The 18,304-nt window shown below is 38.8% G+C and overlaps 1 protein-coding gene across 5 annotated transcripts in view; it reads right to left on the minus strand.

Moving 5' to 3' along the window:
• Positions 1-18,304, minus strand: part of EGF (epidermal growth factor) — a 198,747-nt gene that overhangs the window by 74,601 nt on the left and 105,842 nt on the right. The gene's annotated exons all lie outside the window — the stretch shown is intronic.

Below are 18,304 nucleotides of genomic sequence, written 5' to 3' on the forward strand. Positions count from 1 at the left end.
ACGAACATTGGATATGATGAATTTATCAGTATGATGGGGTCCCACCATCCCTGTGCTGTGCTCATTATGAGGGGCTCCCACCATCCCTGTGCTGTGCTCATTATGAGGGGCTCCCACCATCCCTGTGCTGTGCTGACTTCCTGAGTTTTTAACTTCATCATAACGAATAATCGTAATTAATGAACATTTTTATTTTGTCCGATTCTGAATCTCCCATCGACTACCAGTACCGGCCTCCCACTCCCATATTTTTAAAAAAAGGTAATTTTCCCAACTCTCACTCAGCAGCAGAAGAAAACCTCTGATTGGTCAACAAAACACCAATCACGTTTCCGTTGGATCCGAAATTCCTAAACGAAATTTCGTATTTCGTACAAAATTCGGAAACATAGCAATTCGTATGTCGGATCCTCCAGAATGTACGAATTTACGGAAATCCGTCCGAATTTTTGATTTTGAATTGCACATGTCTACAATATGCGCTTATTAGGATTATTATTATTATTTTTTTTTCTTACCAAAAATATGTAGCTGAATAGATATTGGCCTAAATTGAAGAAGACATTTTTCACTTTTATTGGATGTGTTTTATAATATAAAGTAAAAAATATAGTTTTTTTTCCAAAATTGTCGCTCTTTTTTTGATCAAATACCACTAAAAGAAAGCTCTATTTGTGTGGAAAAAAAGACGTAAATTATATATTATATATATATATATATATATATATATATATATATATATATATATATATATATATATATATATATATATATATATATATATATTATATATGCATGGCTTTGCATGACCGCGCAAGTGTCAGTTAAAATTACTGGCCTGGTCATGAAGGGGGGTAAACCATCTGGGGCTGAAGTGGTTAATGCATCATCTATAGGCTCTAATACGACTTGTATTATACAATGCTCATGCAGACAAGCAGTAGATATCACACACGTATTGCAAATCATAGCATATAGGAGAAAACTATTTTTTTATTGGCAGTGCTTTAGGAGATTTCACAAAAAGATTTCCATTTAGTGACAGCTGTAAAAATATGGCTTTAGATTACAGGCAAATGTTTATAAAATATGAGTGACTATCCATGTGACACAATTGAAACGCATAGGCTTACATTTGAATTGTGAGATTCAGACTATTTCAACTGCATAAACATCTCCAGTGCAAAATAGCACAAATAGTTATGTCATGTCGTAATAAAATCCACATCAATCATTTCATCAGAAAACAAATATGTCATTTAAGGAGAATTTCAAAGCAAAGGAATTAATGCATACTTTCACAGTAAGTACTTTCTGCAATTCTTGAAAAGAGTAAACAGCTTTTGGCATCTCCGTCAATGTTAACCGCTTCAGCCCCGGAAGATTTTACCCCCATCCTGACCAGAGCACTTTTTGCGATTCGGCACTGCGTTGCTTTAACTGACAATTGCATGGTCATGTACCGCTGCACCCAAACAAAATTGATGTCTTTTTTCCCCCCAAATAGAGCTTTCTTTTGGTAGTACTTGATCACTTCTGAGGTTTTTCTTTTTTTTTTGCGCTATAAACAAAAAAAAAAGCGACAATTTTGAAAAAAAATGCATTATTTTTTGCTATAATAAATAGCCCCAAAAAATATGTATAAAAAAGTATCTTTCCTTCAGTTTAGGCCGATATGTATTCCTCTACATATTTCTGGTAAAAAAAAAACGCAATAAGCGCATATTGAGATATATATATTTTATATATATATATATATATATATATATATATATATATATATATATATATATATATATATATATATATATAGGTTTGCACAAAAGTTATAGCTATAAAATAGGGGATAGTTTTATGGCATTTACATTTTTTACATTTTTTTATTAGTAATGGCGGCAATCTGCGATTTTTATCGGCACTGCGACATTATGGCGGACACATCGGACCCTTTTGACACTATTTTGGGACCATTGTCATTTATACAACGATCAGTGCTATAAAAATGCACTGTTTACTGTGTAAATGACACTGGCAGTGAAGGGGTTAACCATTAGGGGGCGATGAAGGAGTTAAGTGTGTGATTGTAGGGAGTGATTCAGGGGGGGTGAGCTTCAAGTCACATGACAGCGATCACCGATTCCTATTACAGGGAGCGGTGATCTCTGTCATGACACAAGGCAGAACGGGGAAATGCCTTGTTTACATAGGCACTTCCCCGTTCTGAGGCTCCGTGAAACGATCGCCAGGAGACTGGCGGACATCGAGTCTGCCGGTCCCACGGTCGCGGAGCCTGCTAACCCTGGCTCTTAAAGGGGACGTACAGGTACACCCATTTGCCCACCATTGCCATTGTGCCGATGTATATCGGCGCGTGGCGGTCGGCAAGTGGTTAAAGTATAATTTTTAAATTTTTAAGCTGAACTCTGAGAAATCAGAAAATTCTCAAGGGTTAATTCCTCAATCTATCGGGCATGGAAAATAAGATTTACTTACCCGATTCTTTGCTGTGGGTCACTTATTTGCACTTATTTCTGCACTCCTGTGACTTGTATTCAGTCAACAGTGGGCTAAAGTCTGCTGCCTGCTGAAGTCACTTAGCTGGTCCAAGCTCTTGAACCAACTTTAATGCCTGACCTGCAGCTGGTTTAGGTTCTTGTGCATTCTATGCATTAGGCTGGGTTCACACTGCTGCGATGCGGGAGCGCTGCAAATCTACTGTGGGTTCCCTCATCGCATGCCTCCCGGCGGCAGTTCACACTGCCCTATGCGAACTGCTGAGAATGTCAGTGAAAAGTTAATGACACCTCCAAATCAGTTCGCATATCGCAGTGCGATCTGCAAACTTGGACAGGAATCGGATCGCACGGTGTGAACACCCATGCAATCCAATTCTGCTGTGGACCAAAAAAAAGGGTCCTGTGCAAGTTTGGGCCGGATGCGATGCAAATTCAGCCATACTATCTGTATGGCTGAAATCGCATCGCACAGAGATCGCATGTGATTTGGACTGCAGTGCGGTGCAAATCACATCCAATCTCATACACCGCAGCAGTGTGAACCCAGCCTAAAGGTAAAAAACCTTCTGTGTGCAGCTGCCCCCCTAATACTCACCTGAGCTCCCTCTCAATCCAGCGATGTGCATGAGAACTAAGCATCTTACGGGTCTCTCATTCCTCATTGGCCAAGACAGCAGAGGGAGCCACTGGCTCCTTCCACTGTCGATCACAGCCAATGAGGGGAGAGCAGGGGGCTGAGCTGTGGCTCTGTGCATCATTAGGATGCATAGAATAGGGCTCGATAGTAAGCACGCATCAGTGCCCCAGAGCAAGCAGCTGGCTTTTGGGGGCATTGGCTGAAGAGGAGGAGCCAGGATCGCCGGCCAAGGACCTGAGAAGAGGAGGATCAGGTCTGCTCCGTGCAATACCACTGGACAGAACAGGTAAGTATAGAATGTTTTGTGTTTTTTCTTAAACTAACCTTTAATGTCGCTTAAAAGATGTTATATCTGCTTTATACATGTTCTCCTAAACTAAACTAAACTAAAAATCAATGCAAACGCCAACTTGCAGAGTGCAGTAAACCAATGGGAATTCATATTTCACTGATCCTATGTCAGTAAATTGAGATCACTTTACAAAAATCAATTTTTCATATTACTGTTACTCTTTATACTGTTTTATTCATAAATTCAAGTGACTCTCAGCATTAACAGCATATGGACCTTATACACGTGAGCACTGGAGGACACTAGGCCATCTTCCACTTAATCATTGACCATTGTCTATCCTTTTTGCTGCATGCAATGATATAAGCATTGGAGTGCAAGATTTAACAGCTTTAGGAATAGATGACACAATTGTTCATCATGTTGTGAACATTACAGTCATGATGGGTTGTTTTTCCAATATAAACTTCAAATCCTGTACCCTCAAGCTCAGATTAAGGGGTATGGCTAGATCCAAATTTTTGAGTTTAGGGAGGTCGCTTCAGTTGCAGGATGAATGATGGCCATACAATCAATTTTGTTGGTGGTTGGGGACATTAAACAGCAATTTTCAACCACAACATTCTGTCACCCATGGTTTTATTTATTCTGCAGTTTTCAGCTACCCAAACATTTGAATTTGATTCAAACCACCACAGTGCCCATCAAAAGTAATTTTCTATCATTTTTAATACTTGAAGCTGGGAAACTGCTTAACCACTTTCAGACCGGACCATTTTGCTGGCTTAAGACCAGACCACTTTTTGCGATTCGGCACTTTAACTGAAAATTGCGCGGTCGTGCGACATGGCTCCCAAACAAAATTTACGTCCTTTTTTTCCCACAAATAGAGCTTTCTTTTGGTGGTATTTGATCCCCCCTGCAGTTTTTATTTTTTGCGCTATAAACAAAAATAGAGCGACAATTTTGAAAAAAAACGCATAATTTTTTACTTTTTGTTATAATAAATATCCCCCAAAAATATATATAAATTATTTTTTTTCCCTCAGTTTAGGCCGATACGTATTCTTCTACATATTTTTGGTAAAAAAAATTGCAATAAGTGATTATTGATTAGTTTTCGCAACAGTTATAGCGTTTACAAAATAGGGGATAGTTTTATGGCATTTTTATTAATATTTTTTTTTTTTTACTAGTAATGGCAGCGATCATCGATTTTTATTGTGACTGCGACATTATGGCAGACACATCGGACATTTTTGACACATTTTTGGGACCGTTGTCATTTATACAGCAATCACTGCTATACAAATGCAGTGATTCCTGTGTAAATGACACTGGCAGTGAAGGGGTTAACCAGGCGGTGGCAGTGTAGGGGTTAAGTGTTCCTAGGGGCATGTTACTAACTGTGGGGGGCTGGGCTTTGTTTTAGTGAACACTGATCTCTGCTCCAATCACATGGAGCAGAGATCAGCGTCACTTGTTGCTAGACAGAACGGGGAGATGCTGTTTACAATGGCATCTCCAAGTTCAGAAGCCCCGTGAGATGATCGCGGGTATCCCCGCGGCAATCAAGTCCGCGGGATCCGCGACCGGACTCACAGGGGAACTGATGGCAGGGCGACATTTAAAAATGGACGTACCTGTACGCTAATATGCCTGCCCGTGCCATTCTGCCGACGTACATCAGCGTGCGCCGGTCGGGAACTGGTTAAAGTGTAAACTATTAGTTTAAAACTATGGTTAAATGCCTGATGGAAAAGCTTAGAATTAATGTACACCTATAAAGCCAAAACTTTTTTTTTTTTTTTAAATACAATTGAGCAATTACAATTTTTATCTGATTTACATTGCTGTCTGTGTTTTGGTTAGGTAGATTCATGATTTCTATTTGTCTTGGTGACCACTTTATCAATGGGACCAAAAGATAGAGAAAATCCAAAATTTTGAGTTGTCATCAGAACAGGAACATAGAGGAAATCTTCCAGTGGAGATGCTTGTTCCATTGACAACTGTTCAAAACTGGATTTACTTTTAAGGATATGCAGAGTGGTTTCAGCTAGATTGATTTAGCCTTGAATTTGCTTAATCTCAATTTCACTCATTCAGCTTCTCATGCCGCGTACACACTATTGGAATTTCCATTGGAATTCTGCTCAAGCTTGGCTTGCATACACAGGGTCACACAAAAGTTCTCTGAACTTTCGACCGTCAAGAACACTATGACGAGCCGAGAAAAGGAAGTTCAATGCTTTAGAGCATGCGCCGATTGTTTCCGAGCATGCATAGGAATTTTGCGCGTCGGAATTGGTACAGACAATCGGAATTTCTGATTGGAACTTTTCCAACCGAAAAATTGAGAACCTGCTGTCAATCTTTTGCTGGCGGAAATTCCCCCAGCAAAAGTCCGATGGAGCATACACACGGTAGGAATTTCCAACCAAAAGCTCAGATCGGACTTTTGCTGGCGGAATTTCCGATCATGTGTATGGGGCATTAGGGGAAACTTGCTTGAGGCTGGGTTCACACTAGTGCGAATTTGATATGCTTTTCTCCGCAACCAATTCACATATCAGGAGATTGTGACAGGCTCCCCATAGAGCTGGTTCACACATTTCCGGAGCGGCTCCGGTGCGAATTGCACAGGAGTCCTGTGCGTTTTCTGCTCCGTTTCAGGTCTGAATGTAGCCAAAAATTCAGGCTGAAATCAGACCTGAAGCGGTGAATGGAGACACACCGGACCCCTGCTGTGAGCAGCTCTGTTCCTCAGTGTGAACCCAGCCTAAAAGAAGAACAATTAATTAAATAATGTATTTATAATTAGTGTGTTTTTAAAAAATATATTGAGGGTAGTTCACTTCATTTGAATAACTATTCCTTATATTTGTGTCTTTCCCTTTTCTTGCATTTGATCATTTTTTGCGTAATCACAACTGTCTGTATTATACTTGTAATAAAAAAAACATAAAGTAATCATGCTAATGAGAGTCCATTTTTGGCACGAGAACAGATCCAGAATATTTAAAAGGAGCTTCCCAGAATCCTTAAAAAAATACCAATATCCACCTTAATTTCGTCTTTACTTTTAGTTCCACTACATTTGACCAAACTGGACAGAAAGTGACAGGAAATCTCGCAAATGGGACACCGATGGCGAAAACAGGTGTATTACCATTTCTCAATCCATTGAAAAATGAAAAAAACTGTTTGCTTCAGATATACTCCTTCCCTCCAACCAAACCAATAAAGACCAATCCAGGGGCAGACTGACAACTCATGGGGCCTCTGGGCAATAGGAGATTATGGGGCCTCCAGGCAGTCAGAGATTATGGGGCCACACAGTAAACACACACAGTATACAATCACACAGTATACACAGACATGTTTCTATTGGCTGAGAAGTTACTGGAGAGGTGGGGCAGCTATAATCCCAGGATCTTTAGACCAAAAGGGTGTCTTTAAGGGACATTTCAGAGACAGATGTAAAGAAAAAAACACAGATTTTTACATAATGTCCCTGATTTTATTGAGGCTGGCAACCCTGGTGGGGCCCCCTAGTGGCCCGGGGCCCTCAGGCAGTGTCCAAGTGGCCAAATGGTCAGTCTGCCCCTCGAACAATCCTCCAATTCCTCCTACCTTCAGTTTGGAATGTACTTCTATCTGTGAGTAAATTGTTGCGTAGGGGAGTAGCCTGGAGACAGGGTAAACCTACCAGCTACTCTAAAAATCCACTCTGGAGTTTATAAAGGGACAGCTGTAAAGTTTCCATTTAATTTCAAAACAAAAACATGAACATTTTTAATCCTGAGTATTATACAGCCATGTTATAAGTGTCCCATGGGTTACATGCAAATTTGTCAGTAATCTACAAGATGGGAATTGTAAATTTTGCACAGTTGAATTGTGTTTAGCCTGATGGTAGTATAGCTGGATAGTTGCCTTCAGCAAAAAAAAAAAAAATAAAAGAAGAATGTTTAAAAAAAAAAAAAAATAATAGTAATAATAATAATAATAATAACAATAATTATTTATATATATATATATATATATCTATATCTAGAGATATATATATATTTATCTATATCTATAGATATATCTATAGCTATGGATATAGCTATAGATATATCTATATATATTACACATCATATTGCTATGCTTTGAAGAATCACCAGATAAAACATAATTTTGCATTGGAGAACGTGTCCCGTCGTTTTTACTATTGGATATTGGTGGAAAATTGGTGGAAAAGTCCACCTTGACACTTAAACTCCTGAAAAACAGAGGTACAGAGGAAGTAACCCACCCTATGTTTGGATATATAGATATAGATATATCTATATAGATATATAAATATACACTGTATAAATATTTATATCATTTCATTATGGGGAAACAAAACAGATTTTTAATTAATTAAGTAACTAATTAATTAGGTTTCCCTAATTTTGTATGCAGAAGTTAATTGAACTTGAGATTACAGTTTTAGTTGGAGAGGATTTGCATCTTAAATAAGAGGCTCAAAAGCTGTTGAATGGCGCTAGCTCTACATAGATCGTATGAATCACATTTTAGCTGGTCTAACATCTGTCTTCCTTTGCACACCTATTCTTTTTATTTTTATTCTGCTCGGGGACAAAACAGACTTTTGCCTTTTTTTTTTCACTTGTAATTCCTTCCACAAATCTTAAATACGTCAAGTATCGGTATGATCTTGGGTATAAAACTAAAGGCAGGCAGTGTGATTTTCATGAAATCTTTTGTGTAAATCTTTCAACATCTTTTCAAAGGAGCTTCTGAAAACTGCTGATAGAGCCTGCCGACGGTTCATATTCAATATTTTCTTTTAGTAACAAGAAGAAAGCCAAGATCTGCCAGCGGCATCTAAAATATGTCAAAGATAATCACAATAGAGCTTCATCACTCTCTCAGGTCATATATCACGATGGCTCACAATAGGTTTGGACACAGTGTTCTGGGGCTGACTCTATAAAATGAAAATAGACATCAGCTTAGTGGTCATTTTTAGTAATACGCTCATTTTTTTTTTTTTCAAACTGACGTCGCCTCTGCCAGTGCCGAACGCCCATATTAGCCACTGGGACTATTTAGGAAAGCATAGTGTCATGACATGGTAAGCTTCAATCTGCCCTCCTAGCATAATTATGTTGTCATGTGTCATGTTTATGGGGTCAGCATGTTTTCCAAATGGCCTGAAAACTTAGTGGCCAGTGGTAACAATGCCTTCTGTCTGTGTTATCACTCTTGCCTCTAGTTACTACTTAAATAGGGAACATGAATGACATGATGACAATGAGGATTACAGGGGCTTCTGCTGTGCCATCCTCTCCCCCAGCTGTTGTTAAAGACTGAGTGCAATTCCACTGTTAGTAAAAGGACAACAGCCTAATGTTGAGGACAGCAGTCTGGAATGTAGAAATTCGAGCCTTTGTCACTGTTATCTAGCCGAGCCGAGAAATTTACCAAAGAAAATTGTCATTTGTAGGATTATTCTCAACCGGACTAAGTCATAATGCTCTCATCACAGATATACTGTTGTGTTGGGAGATTTTACCTTTTTTTTTTTTTTTTTAGACCAGTTGTGATTTTCTGCCACCTGGGTCTAGTTTCTATCTGATAATGAGCCCAATCATCACTAATGTCATTAAATATGTGCTTTAATGCTGTATTTAGGGATAGTTCTGCCTAAGAATGCATGAAGATGATATTGTTTTGACTGGGACCAGCGCTTAGGCTTTCAACACTGTACAAGATTATTATCATGAAAGCCAGAGCTCACGCGCATGGGCATATTGGGACACATATCGCATATTTTAGCACCCGGGAAGCCATAAGTGTTATGTGCAGCTGCTTGTACAAATGGATGCAGGATACAGCTGTATGCGGCTATACGCAGCCCCAATCATAAACATGCATACATCCGTGTGCATGAGTTCTTGAAGAATATACCAAGACAAAATAATTTTGGAGTTTTTCGATAGAATGAAGAAGGTTTAGAATGCCTGTCACTTTTTATTAACCACGTAAGGACCAAGCCTCTTTTTGAGATGTGTTGAAAAAGTTAAAAACATTTTTTTTTGCTATAAACTTACTTAGAACCCCCAAACATTATACATTTTTTTCTAACACCCTAGAGAATAAAATGGCGGTCGTTGCAATACTTTCTATCACACCGTATTTGCGCAGCGGTCTTGCAAGCGCATTTTTTTGGGAAAAAATATATTTTTTGAATAAAAAAATAAGGCAACAGTAAAGTTAGCCCAATTTTTTTTTATATTGTGAAAGATAATGTTAAGCTGAGTAAATTGATACCCAACATGTCACGTTTCTAAATTGCACTCGCTTGTGGAATGGCGACAAACTTTTACCCTTAAAAATCTCCATAGGGGACAGTTAAAAAATTCTACAGGTTGCACGTTTTAAGTCACAGAGGAGGTCTAGGGCTAGAATTATTGCTCTCACTCTACCGATTCATTTCATATGCAGACACTACTCACGCTTCTGCATGCGAGCTCGGTGGGATAGGGCGTGTTTTTAAAAAATATATATTTTTTTTATTTTTACACTCAGATCTCATATTTACACAAAAATGCATTAAAAAATTGTCATTTACATTTTGTTTTTAAATGGCCCTTTAAGAGCTGTGGAATTTACGTTTTGATGTCACTTCCGCCCTGCATTGTTATGGAGACGGGTGGGGGCCATCTTCCCCTCACTCGTCTCCATATCCACCAAGGGTGAAGATCTGATTGCCTCCGCCGCTGCCGATGGTTTAGGTAAGCGGCGGAGGGCAACGGGCGCCAACCACTATTATCGGAATCCAGACTGCCGGCCTAACAAGAGGATACTGCCATAACAATGATATTCCCCTTCAAAGTAAGGACGTATATTGGCGTGCGGCAGTCTGGAAGTGGTTAATATCCAAGGATCCTCTTAGAGAGATGTACCTTCACTTCCTGTCCTGCTAACAATGATTTCACCAGACAGGAAGTAAGAGAAAATCTGCAACAAGTACACAGACAAAAATACAAATCTCTAAAGCTACTTACAACTCAACTCAATCCCTTTCCACATCCCCCACTCTCATTCACTTTTTTTCTATCCTTGGTCCCTTTCGAAAGTTCTCCTGGACTGTGATTCACAGCTCGTTGAAACTACTACAAGTTGTTTGTACTGGCTCTTGTTTATGGTATACAACCTTTGTACCACTCTTACATGATCTTCAGCCTTATCTATGTGTAAAATGTATAAAACCTTAATAAAACATTAACTTAAAAAAAAATACAAATTTCATAATGCATGAGTATGGCTCAAGTTAGATATATTCTTTTTTGGTTATATTTTACTCACATACAGTATATATTTATTCCTATAGGGTCAATCTAAATTAATTATTTTAATTATTATTATTACCATTATTTTCATTATTGCTGTTTCTTACCCTATTAATGAACTGAAATTCATATTATCACATTTGTCTGAGGTTCTTGTACAGTATATTGATTATCCATTCAATGTTACCTAATATTCTTTTTTTTACATCCAATACTATTGGCTATTGGTTATTTGGTTTTAACTATCACCCTTAGCAGGGGGTATTGTGTTAATTTTGTACTGTATATGGAGATGTAATTATATTTTTTTCTAGCCCTGATCATAGGGGTGTCTTTGGACCCCCAAAACGTGTTGGCTATTTTTTGGATTTCCCCCCCTGACTTTTATCAAAATATAAAGTTGTATCTAGGCATCTTAGCAGTGGCTTGGTTGATTTATTTTTACTCTTTGTTAGAAATACAAATTTGACAGGGGTGCTAGCCTTCCCCTACCCTACTAAGGAAAATAATAAATATTTCTGCCTGTTTCTTTTCTGTTTCTGTTGGAGAGTTCCTTTTACTTCCTGTAAAATGCCACCAGGAGGACAGAACCTCAGGGAAAATCTCTCTAACAGAGCCCCGGATTGCAGTAAAAATAAAAGACAGAGGTTCTAACCCCAACTTATTCAAAATGGAAAAAAAATTGGCTAGAGACACACTTTAAATATGCTGATGGAGGTACTTTTTCAGATCTCTCATTGGTCTGTACAGTCTATCGATGAACAATCAGAATAGAAAGAGAGATTTCTGCATATTACTTAATCTATAAAGCCAAGTGGATAAAGTTTGGTTAAGCAAGATGATCTGTGCAAAAAAAGTTGCATTGGATTGTTTTTTAATTTTGACATTATTCATAAAAGTAATGCATTGTAATGCAAAGGCAAATGTTTTATAGATTGGTGGAGAGAGGGTCGCAAAAGCGCTAGATACCAAACCAACCTGACATGCCAGACTATTAGCCTCAGAAGATGTATTATAATTTTTTAGCACAAAAACATATTTTTTCATGCCCAGCAATATAACTGTAACATGGTTGGATCACTGCCAAACTGTAATACTAGATCTTCACCTAGTAGAACCTCCCCCCCCCCCCCCCCGCTATTTGGACCGTTCAGCCAGTTCCTGCAGCACTTAAGACTTCTTGCTTAACAGCTTTGCAGGGGTGGGCTGTGCGCCCGAGCACTGCTTCATCCCCCCCAGTTTCAACTACATTTTCTTAACGGTTCTCTTTGGAAGGCCATAGGCCTTGGATAGATACACCTAACACATCCATGTAGAGGCTTCAATTAATAACCCCCTTGTACAAAGCTATACGGGCATACCCCACTTTTAAGTACACAATGGGGTTTATTTACTAAAGCTGGAAAGTGCAAAATCAGGGGCTCACTTCTGCATAGAAACCAATGAGCTTCTAACCCCAGATTGTTCAATTAAGCTTTGGTAATAAAACCTGGAAGCTCATTGGTTTCTATGCAGAAGTGAGCCTGATTTTGCACTTTCCAGCTTTAGTAAATAAACCCCATTGTGTACTTAAAAGTGAGGTATGCCTGTACATACACACATACACCCTACAAATGCTTTGCTTCAATAATATTCCTCTAACCCTCATTTCAGCAGTTCCAATACAATAAACTGCATCTACTTGATCTGTACAGTACATAAAAGTAGATCAGGATGTGTGTATGTATTAAACATATAGAATCGTTAGACCAGTTCCAGGGACAACAAGTCACAGCCATATCCTTTATTTAAGTATTTATTCAAAGAAATGGGAGAAACCACTCTCCCATAGTTGCAGTAGGACTTTCAGGGATGTGACGTTGTCACTGAGGTAAGCACAGGAAAAGGTAATAGGTTAAAAATAAAAATGTATTGATACAAATTCATATATAATATCATAAAAAAATTGACAAATAGTTCTATGAACCACATATGGCAGTTGCCAATAAGAAACGTAGATCTCAATTAAAATTTGAAGAGTGCCTGTGCATGGAGTAGTCCATGTGTGTATGTACTAGAGAATTACCCAATTCAAAACCTATGTTATGCATTATATTGTCTAAATAATGTAGTAGCTTCTAGTCTATGACAGAATTGAGTCGTTGTTGTTTGCAGTCATCTCTGCTGATAAACCTCTACTACATTTTGGGCTGGTCAGTTAGCTTCTAGGTTTAGCTTAGCTGTCAAATCTCAGCTTCCATGACATTCTTCTGTAAGTGCATGATCATGTAAATTGTACGTAATGTCAAAATAAACGAAAACTGTAACATTCTTTTGAAACCTAAAAATTGCATTTACACCTAATAGTGTCAAAGCAGAATGCTAATGACATACGAAAGTGGAAAGCTTGAGCAAAAATAGGTAGATAACTCCATTCTTGCATTAGCCTAAGCTGTCATTCTTTGTGGAAGGAATCTTAATGAACACTACAAGTATTTATTTGTCTCTTGGAATCCCATGTAGAATGTTGTTTTTCTAGTGTTAAATTCAGACAGGAGGCGTAGCATGCTCCAGCTATTCTCAGTCTATACAAAGATCACCCCAAGTATCAGTGTGGTTTTGTAAAAAAAACTTTAGAGAAGCAGACTGTTAATCTGGCTACACAGTATAAAATTTCCCTTTAGATTTACAAAAAACATATAATATGAGGTCAAACCTTAACACTTTGTATTTATATGCAATCAGGAAGGCCCTTGCACTACATAGTTGAAGGTAAATCTAAAGGAACTTGAACAAAAAAAATGTATATTGTGTAGCCAGCTTTAAACATATGTTGTTCTGCATTAACAGATACCAACACATTAACATTTACCCCAGGTTCACACTATAAGCCGCTGCACAACACACAGGAGCGCTGTGCGTTCCTGTTCTCCGTTTCAGGGACGAATCAGGGCCGATTTTAAGACTGAATTTGGCCCTGAAAAGGAGCCAAAGACGCATGCGTTTTTTCTGCAGTGGGCTCCACAGCCTCCCCGGAAATATGTGAACCGGCTCCATTGGGAGCCAGTCACATTCTCCTAGTATGTGAATTAGATGCGGGGAAACGCACATCTAATTCGCATAGGTGTGAACGGGGGCTGAAAGCTGTGTCTTTTGTCAACAATTAATGCATAATTAAAAAAAAAAAACACTTAATGCATGATTAACATGTGATCACTCATATGAGCATTTTAAAGCCTAGCACACACTGCTAGTTTTTTTCCGTTCTTCAACCCAGTGGGCTGAACAAAACAAAACTGACAGCTCAGGATGGAGACACTGTACTAACAATCCAATGTTAGTACAGTGATCTCCCCTGCTGTTTTATTGTGTTCTGACAAGGGGGTGGCCCCCTACCAGGGCACTCCAGTCAACGCTCACAGCTGTTGGCTAAGAGCACTGATCAGAAGCCAGTTGGCAGACCTTATTCGGTCATGTCCCTTTTGTCGGCCTGGCTTGGGCCGAATGTCAGCCTGTTTCTATCGAACCAGCCATGTCGCCGGACATTCGGCCCCTGAGTAGGAGGCTTAAGGTTCATACAATCAAACCATGTTAGGATAGTATAAATATTTGCAATACTATTATCATACTTGCTTCTCTTTTTATTACACAATAATACTTAAACTAGACACATGTTACTTCATAGGTATAGGATACAGAAAACCAAATATTTTAAAAGGAAGTGGTTGGAAAGACAAATATATTAGACATTTAGCCATATGCTTGATCAGCATCTGCGCATTGAAATGGAGAAATTTGGAAGAATAAGCAATCTTACAGGTAATCTGAGGGTGGCATCATCATACTTGTTGCACCTACCCCCAAAGGAGTCACTCATGCTTGGGTCCCCTGGTTCTACAACCCCAATTCCCCAAAAAAATTTGGAACACTGTGTAAAATCGACATAAAAACAGAATGCAATGATTTGCAAATCTCATGAACACATATCTTATTCACAACGGAAAATAAAAAAACATATCAAATGTTTAACCACTTGCCTACCAGCCACAGTAAATATACTGCCGCGGGGCAGCACATGCAGGCACAATAATGTACATGTATGTCATTGAGCCTGCCCCGAGTTACTGTGATCGCCTAATTATAGTGACCGGTAATCAGTAACCATGTATTTTTATTTTATTTATTTATTTCAGGTACTTATATAGCGCCGTCAATTTATGCAGCGCTTTACATATACATTGTACATTCACATCAGTCCCTACCCTCAAGGAGCTTACACTCTAAGGTCCCTAACTCACATTCATACATACTAGGGACAATTTAGACAGGATACAATTAATCTACCAGTATGTCTTTGGAGTGTGGGAGGAAACCGGAGTACCCGGAGGTAGCCCACGCAGGCACAGGGAGAACATGCAAACTCCAGGCAGGTAGTGTCATGGTTGGGATTCAAACCAGTGACCCTTCTTACTGCTAGGTGAAAGTGTTACCCACTACACCACTGTGCCGCCCTATGTATCATGTAATCACTATGCTTGGTCATAGCGATCACATGATAACAATGTAAAAAACCTGTCATGAATGGAAAGCCATTCATGAACAGCTTGCTTACTGATGTGATCTATTATTGGTCCAAAGCAATCACATGGTACCTGGCTACCTGTACTATGTGATTAGTTGTAGCCAATCACTGTATTACACTACTGACAGTATGTAAAAAAAAAAAAGTGATAAAAATGTGTATTTAATTGCTTTATTTTCTGAAAAATTGTGACAAAAACTACAACTTCAAAAAAAAACTCACTATGCCTCTTACTAAATACCTCAGACTGTCTATTTTCCAAAAAGGGGACATTTGGAGGGTATTTGTACTGCCCTGGCATGTTGGGGTCTCAAGAAATTAGATAGGCCATCAGTAAATCAGGGTTGATCAATTCTCAAATATATATATGCCATCATTTGTAGACGCTATAACTTTCACACAAAACAATTAATATACACTTATTGGGATTTTTTGTTTACTAAAGACATGTAGCAGAATACATTTTGCCTGAAATTTATGAAGACATTTTATTTCATTGAATGTGTTTTATTACAGAAGGTAGAAAATATTTGTTTTGTTTTTCAAATTATTTTTTTTTCATTTAAAAATTAAAAATTTAATAACCCAGTGGTGATCAAATACCACCAAAAGAAAGCTCTATTTGTTTGAAAAAAATAACATTATAAATTTCACTTGGGTACAGTGTTACATGACCAAGCAACTGCCAGTTAAAGCAGCACGGTGCTGAAAAGCAAAAAATTTAATTGTCAAGAAGGGGGTAAAACCTTCCAGAGCACTGAGAAAATGTATCATTCTAACAAAATATAATTTTGAAACTGATGGCAGCAACACATCTCAAAAAAGTTGGGACAGGGCCATGCTTATCACAGTGTAGCACCCTCTCTTCTTTTAACAACACTCTGTAAATGTCCGGGAACTGAGGAGAAGAGTTACTGGAGTTTTGGGAGAGGAATGTTGTCCTATTCTTGCCTGATATAGGATTCTAACTGTTTAACAATCCTGGGTCTTCTTTGTATTTTTTGTTTCAAGATGTACCAAATATTTTTAGTTGGTGAAAGGTCTGGACTGCAGGCAGGCCAGTTAAGCACCCAGATTCTTCAACTACAAAGTTTTGTGGTTGTCATAGATGCAGTATGCGGTTTAGCATTGTCCTACTAAAATATTCAAGGCCTTCCTTGAAAAAGACGTCATTTGGATGGGAGCATATTCTGCTCTAAAACCTGGATATAGGTTTCAGCATTGATTGTGCCTTTCCAGATGTGCAAGCTGCCATTCCATACACATGAATGCACCCCCATGCCATCAGAGATGCAGGCTTTTGAACTGAGAGCTGATAAAATGCTGGTCCCTCTTCTTTTTAGTCCGGAGGATGTGGCACCCATTGTTCCCAAAAAGGATGTATAATTTAGATTTGTCTAAACACAGAACAGTTTTCCACTTTGCAACTGACCATTTTAAATACGCTTTGGCCCACAGAAGACAGTAGCATTGTTCAGATCATGTTCAGATATGGCTTCTTCTTTACATGATAGAGCTTTAATTTGCATTTTTGGATTGCACAGTAAACTGTGTTTAGGCAACGATTTTTGAAAGCCCATGCAGTGATGTCCACAGAATCATGCCTGTTTATAATGCAGGGACATGTTAGGGCCTGAAGATCATGGGCATCCAATATTGTGTTTTGTAATTGTGTCCCTTACACACAGAGATTTCTCAAAGTCTCAGAATCTTTTGATGACATTACTGTATGTACTGTAGATGATGAAATATTTAAAGTCTTTGCAATTTTACAGTGGGGAACATTATTCTGAAATTGTTCATGTTCAACACTTTTTAGAAGCAGCTTTTCACAGATTGGTAAACCTCTGCCCATCTTTACTCCTGAGACACTCTGACTGTGACTTATGCTTATTTTGTACCCAATCATATTATTGACCTGTTGCCAATTTACCTAATTAGTTGTAAAATGTTATTCCAGCTCTTCCTTGTTGGTACCACTTACTTTGCCAGCTTTTTGTTGCCCTGTCCCAGTATTTTTTAGACGTGGTGCTGCCATCAATTTCAAAATGACTTTTTTTTTTAACATGTGATATGTTTTCTATTTTCTCTTGTGAATAAAATATGGGTTTATGAGATTCTGTTTTTATGCAGATTTTACACAGTGTCCCAACTTTTTTGGAATTGGGGTTGTAGATGACAGCAACCTTTCAAGCAACGTCACACCCTCTGACACACCAAGGCTAAATAAAAATAATTTATCTTGGAAATACTCCCAAGAAGGCAACATTACTGTATGGTAATAGCAATAAACAATAACACATAATAAATTGGCACAACACTACACATAACAGGAGGACCAGGTGTCTTTGTACCCAAACCATGAAAGTGGAAAGGTCCAAACTAAAGGGGCGGTACTGAAAGCTAAAAGTCCTTCAGTCTCTCCTAACCCCTCCCACTGGCCAGTGTAAATAATGTGGGGCATAAGTACCCAAATGGTATCCCAAGGTAAAGTGACACTGTCCCTTTAAGTAATGAACAAGGAAGTTGTGGCTAGCAGCCTCACACCACCAAGCAGTCTGTGATTAAGCCTCCTCCTGCACTCTGGCGCCCGGTGACATTGGCAGCTACTCAAGACCCGGACATGGCAATCAAGAAACATTTGTGGCGACTCAGGACCCAGCAATGGTGATCTCTTAAAGAACCTGTGATGATCTCTCAGTCATGCCCTCCAGTCCAAGAAGACTGGCATCCAGTCTCTCACTCTCTGTCTCTGACACTAATACTGCAGCAGGTAGCTCTCTGACTTAGCAGCCCACTCTGATGGTCACCTCTCACTCTTTTCTGAGACTGCCAGGGCCCGGGCTTCTTTCTACCTTTTCCCCCTTCAGCAGCTTTCTATCTTCCTGGGACCTGTAGACCCATCCAGTCCTTGAGTTGATAAATAACTGTCCCTGGGAACTACAT

Source organism: Lithobates pipiens, unplaced genomic scaffold (assembly GCF_037356315.1).
Source record: "Lithobates pipiens isolate NorthernLeopardFrog02 unplaced genomic scaffold, aLitPip1_a1.2 Scaffold_13, whole genome shotgun sequence".
Lineage (NCBI taxonomy): Eukaryota > Metazoa > Chordata > Amphibia > Anura > Ranidae > Lithobates > Lithobates pipiens.